Genomic DNA, 6,079 nt, shown 5'->3' with positions numbered 1-6,079 from the left:
CCTTTTCAAGTTGAAGAATTTACTGGAAATGTGGTAATCTCAATGCTGTATTCTTAATAACTTGACAGAAGCTTGATAACATGACAGAAAACATCATGCTAAAAAGCATGAGAGTAAGGACACAGCATTTTTGATGATGGGGAAATCATGAGGGCATTGTCCACTATCCAGAACCTGGGCAAGTATGCCAAACTGATGAAATTCTTCAGATAACCATATTTTGACATAATTTTCCATACATGATAGACATCAAAGTCCTTGGTCAAATCTACAAATGCTGTATAGACCTCTTGGCATTCTATTCTTGGCATTTTTCCTGGGATTTTCAGACAGAAAATACCATATTGACTGTTCTTCTAGTCTTTCTGAAGCCACACTGATTCTCAGGTAGGTAACTATCTTCCAGGTGAAGGATCAGCCTACTAAGGAAGATTCTTCCAAGAATTTTACTTGGCAACCACTAAAAGACAAACACTCCTATGATTGTAACAGGGCAATCTATTCCCTTTACGCTTAGAGATGGACAATGGAGGCATCCTTCAATTACTGGAGGATAATCTCTTCATTCCATATGACTTGGAAAATATCAGTCAGTTTTTGTATGAGCAATGGACCCCCCATTCCCCACCATTTAAATCTCAGCTGAAATAGAATCTCCACCAGATGATTTGCCACATGAAAGGATCCTAATGCATTCAAAACCTCTCCTTCAGTTAGAACTTCAGCTAGAAACCAATTTGACTTCAACTTAAAGTAAATGGTCAGCACTGATTGATAATGTTCTGTTAAGAACACTATGGGCTCCCCAGAAGTCCCCGAGCCTGGAGGAGGACGTGGCGGGCCGCGGCAGCCACAGCCGGCTCAGCCGAAGATGGTGGAGGGCGGGGCGGCACGCCGGGGCGAGAAGCAGGAGGAGGAGGAGGCCACGGCCGGCCCAGCCTCGGCCCTGCCAACCCCGGGGGGCATCGCCAGGAGAAGAGGCCCTTGGGGTCGCGGACTGGGCCCAGGCCCCCCACCGCCCGTGACCTGCAGGTAGGGTTAGGGTTAGAGTTAGGGTTAGGGTTAGAAATGAGGGCCGGGCCTGCGCCCCCCTCCTCCTCCAGTCCCCGCCTCACCGTCCCCTTCCTCCCAGCCCTGGGACTGAGTTGGCCTTTGCAGAACTATATGAAGATGAAGTTAAGTGCAGATCATCATTTCAATCTGATAAACCAAAATCTAGTTTTTAAAAGCCCAAGAACACCACCTCAAAGGTTACACTCAAGTGAACGTGAGTACAGTGGGCTACATATATCAGGACCTTCGAAAACAACTGGAAAAATTGTGAGTGAACTTTTCAAAGAGGCAAAGGAACATGGAGCAGTTCCTCTGAATGAAACCTCAAGAGCTTCAGGTGATGGCAACAAATCTAAATCATTTTTGGGTGGTGGATATCGATTGGGTGACTCCTCTCGAAAGAGATCAGAATATATCTATGGAGAAAATCAGCTACAAGATGTTCAAATTTTGCTCAAACTTTGGAGCAATGGCTTCAGTTTAGATGATGGAGAATTAAGATCTTATACTGATCCAACAAATGCCCAGTTTCTGGAATCTGTTAAAAGAGGTGAGATACCTCTGGAGCTTCAGCGAATGGTTCATGGTGGACAGGTGAATTTGGATATGGAAGATCACCAGGAACAAGAATACATAAAACCTAGATTGCGATTCAAGGCTTTTAGTGGAGAAGGGCAAAAACTTGGAAGCCTTACACCTGAAATAGTGAGTACACCTTCTTCCCCTGAAGAGGAGGAAAAGTCAATAATAAATGCAGTTGTTCTTGTTGATGATTCAGTGCCAACAACAAAAATCATATCAGGCTAGCAGATGGAAACCGCTTGATACAAAAATTCAACCACACACATAGGATCATGGATGTCTGAGAATTTATCTTACAGTCCCGCCCTGAATTTGCAACTCTTAGCTTTGTTCTTGATTTCCAAACAAAGAGCTAACTGATGAAAGCCTGACACTTCAGGAAGCAGATATACTTAACACTGTGATTCTTCAACAACTTAAGTAATCCTGCTCCTGTCTCTACAGTAGCATGCAGGATAAATAATGTGCCATATTTAAAAAAAAAATATTTCAGCAGAAAAAAATAGGAATCACCACAACTATTGTTTTCCCAGATCAATCTTGGTTTTATTATTCTGTCTTCCAGTTCCAGTCCATTTTATGAATGGACTTTTTCTATTCTGTGTTGGTCCAAATGTAGGCCAGACTTTTCCTCCAAATATGGCTTGTATAAAATCTGAATATAGCTGGTAAACATCCCCCCCCCCATATTCAACTATAGATCTCTTTGAAAGGAAAAAAATGGAGGGATACAGCTAGTATCCAGGAGTAGCCAATATTTGGTCCAATACAGTAATTGTTCATTCGGATTTTTAAACATTTTTATAATTGAGCTCCTTATATTTTTAAGTTCCATATTCCTGGATAAAAATGAGTTACTTCCACAGTGACATGACAGTTTTTTTTTAAATGTGCATAACCTTGCAAAATAAAACCATGTTTTTGAATATATATATACCTTATATTTGGTAAGATTTACACTAAAGTATTTACACTAAAGTATTCTGATGCTATGTTGATAAATAAGGCATTTAAATTTCTTGATCAGATTATCTAAAAATTTATTATAATTTATTTTAAAATAGGATTATATTCGATTTAGAAGCAGGTTGATACAAAAAGTCATTTTTCAATGCATTAAATTTTTACATAGTCATTTCCATCAATTGCATTGGGTATATTGGTGGTTTCAAATAATCTAGTTTGACCTTCAAGCATATATATATATATGTATAATTTTTCTCCATTCTAATTCTACTATTATCCCAAACACCAAAAATGCATAAATGTCAACAGTATTAGAGGTAGTGATGTACACAAATGCTATCAACTAGTAGAACACTATGCTGTTCCCTAGATTCATGTTCAGATCAAGGATACACTATTTCCTGGCCCATCTCACCCCACCCCCAGCAGGGTAGCCAGAGAAAGAGGTAACTCTAGAGCCTCTTTAAAATGTACTGTTATGGTGGTCCTCTGCAGGCATGTCTAGCCTGAAAAAATTGTCCACATAGATATTTGAAATAGTTACTAGAACCATGATACAGGAGGGACAAGTGACAGCATGAAAGACACAACATTGAAAGTGTTAGGATAATTTTTTTTTGTTTTTTTCCAAGTCATCGTTTTTGCTTATTTAACTGTTCCCCAGCACTTTCAATTACAAAGGCACTTAAGAATGTCTGTTTGTGCTTTGTCACTGCCATTTTACTGAATTTATAGTACCTGCAACAACTGAGCTTTACAAAGCTAATATAAAAACAGTTCATTGTTTCTCTCCCCTTGAACATAGACTGAACCTAGCTCTGCTAGCAATTTTAATAATGAGACTGCTAACCTTTCCATTTGAGAGAATATTATACTCAGACAAGAAGAGGCAGAGCCTCTTGCCAGCAGTTTGAAACAACCATTTGGTGATAAGAAAATGAAAATTTGTGAAGAAATTTAACCCAAACCTATTATGTTATTTGAAATTTCAGTTTTGTGGGTTTCCTTCTGCATTTGATGAGAGTGGCCATAATTACATGTATAAAATTGGCTGTCATGTTTGTGCTTATGTTTTCCCAAATGTTTGGACTCATAAAAAGAGAAAAGTAAAGCCTCAAAAAAGATATTACTTTAACATGCATTTCATAGTATTTTAATTTTTTGAATGCTGTTTCCCTGAAAGACCTTTTACTTACTAAGGTAATATAATTTATTTTAAATTTTTACCTCAAAAAGTAGATTGTATTTGTTTTGCATGATTATATAAACAATGTTCTTTTTCAATTATGCTAATAAATAAAGAAGTTTGTACTTGATAAAAAAAAAGAACACTATGGAAGTGTTCTTAGCTAAGCGCATCCATCTAGGATCCTGTCTCTATCACTAATCAATGCAGCTCAATCAGCATTGAGTAGTCAAGGTGCACCAAATGCCCTGGCCCATTTATAGCCTTCAAGGAGTCACGAAAATACTTTAGATTGTTACTATCTGCATAAAATTGAATTTCAACTGTTGTGTTATTGATCCAAGGATTATGGAATGCATCTAAGTTTAATTTATATTTGATGAAATTAAATGCTGCCTTTACTTCTTAGAAGTAAATAAACTATGCTGTTGGTAACCCCCCCTGTGGAGTTCTTGTATTACATTTAGCAGCTTCTGGATTTTCTCCATCATTCTCATAAAAGAGTCTTGACATTTGTGAATATTCTGATCCAGGTGAGTAAATGCAATGCTATACACCAAATCTGGTGGATACCAATGGTGATTAGGTTGTGAGAATGCTGTCCTCTTAGTTCAAATATTAGAGTCTTAATCTCATGGGGGAAATACCACCTTTGGTAATAACTCAAAGAAAAAATTAAGGAATCAGTAAGAGCAAAGAAGAAAAAGGTTGCAGAAGATAGGAGAATATATTTAGAAAACTGAAATGACTGAAAAGAAAAATTGCTGTTCAATAATAACCAGAAAAAAAGAAAAGGATTACCAAATAAATAGCAATTTATAGATCACTAATGAAAAAAGAAAAAAGTGGGTAAAAGAGAAATAATATTGATTCATTCATCAAAATGTTTTATGTACTTTGCACCAAATTTCCAAGAGACACATAAAATATATTTTCATAATTTTCAATAAGAAATATATCCTAATAATGCATGTAAATAATTATCAAAAGTAAATTAAGGATAGAAAAATTGCCAGATATTGATATCAAAATTAATAAAATATCAATAAAAACATGAAGGGAATATTTCAAATGATTAGACAAAATGACAAAAATATTCTTTATAAGAACAAGTGAAGAAATATATCAATTGTGATCATGAAAAAAATAAAAGAATAGTATTATCAGATATCATTATACAGTAAATAAATTATTTCCTCAAGTAATTTAGTATTGGATAAAAATAGAAAAATGTCACACGGAACAGAATAGCTCATCTAAAATTAAAGATGCATGGCAATTTCATGTTTTTTTTAAAAAGTTATATAAGGTCTTGATGAAAATTTCTATGGGAAACACAAATCATATTCTATATCCTGTGACAAAATGTCTGTGATGAGTATCTTGAATAGACTTCTTCCATCCCCTATAATTTGATTTAGTTCCTTTTATAATGAATGCATCAACATTTCATTCTTAACGATGTCCATCTTGTGACATGACAATCAAACTGCCAAATAACTATTTTACCAAGATAGAAAAAAATGATAATAAAATTCACCTTGAGCGACAAAAGTTCAAGAATATCAAGGCTGATGAAAACATATAAAGGAAGGTGGCCTAGCTCTACCAGATCTATACTATAAAGTGTCAGTCATCAAAACACCCTGGTTCTGGTTAAGAAATAGAGTTATGGATCTGTGGATTAGGGTAAATTCAAAAGAAACAGTACGAAATGACTACAGTAATCTACTGTTTGACAAACCCAAAGACATTTTCTGGGATAAGAACTCACTATTCAACAAAATTATGGGAAAATCTGGAAAATAGAATGGCAAAAATTAAACAAAGATTCATATCTCACACACTACACAAAAATAAGATCAAAATGGGTACAAGATTAGGCATAAAGTGCAACACCATCGGCCAATTTATAGGCCAAGAAATACTCTGTCAGATCTATGGAAAGGGGATAAATTTATGACCAAACAAGAAATAGAGTACATTATAAATTGTGAAATGGATGATTTTGACTATATTTGAAACTTTATGCATTAATAAAAACCAATGCTGCAAAAATTAGAAGGAAAACAGGAAACTGGGAATCAATTTTCACAGCTAGGGTTCAGATAAAGGTTTCATTTCTAAAATATATACAGAATTGAATCAAATTTATAAGTTTAAAAGTTATTCCTCAATTAATAAATAGTCAAAGGATATGAACAGATACTTTTCAAATGAAGAAATTAAAGCTGTATATGAAATCATATGAAAAAATGCTCCAAGTTATTACTGATTAGAAATGTAAATTAA

General features: G+C 35.3%; 1 pseudogene; it reads left to right on the top strand.

The window, feature by feature from the left end:
* Positions 1-871: 871 nt before the first annotated feature.
* On the top strand, positions 872-2,074 carry LOC141512917 (UBX domain-containing protein 2B-like; annotated as a pseudogene).
* Positions 2,075-6,079: the final 4,005 nt, after the last annotated feature.

Source organism: Macrotis lagotis, chromosome 2 (genome assembly GCF_037893015.1).
Source record: "Macrotis lagotis isolate mMagLag1 chromosome 2, bilby.v1.9.chrom.fasta, whole genome shotgun sequence".
Lineage (NCBI taxonomy): Eukaryota > Metazoa > Chordata > Mammalia > Peramelemorphia > Peramelidae > Macrotis > Macrotis lagotis.
This window is presented reverse-complemented; position numbering and strand designations above follow the sequence as displayed.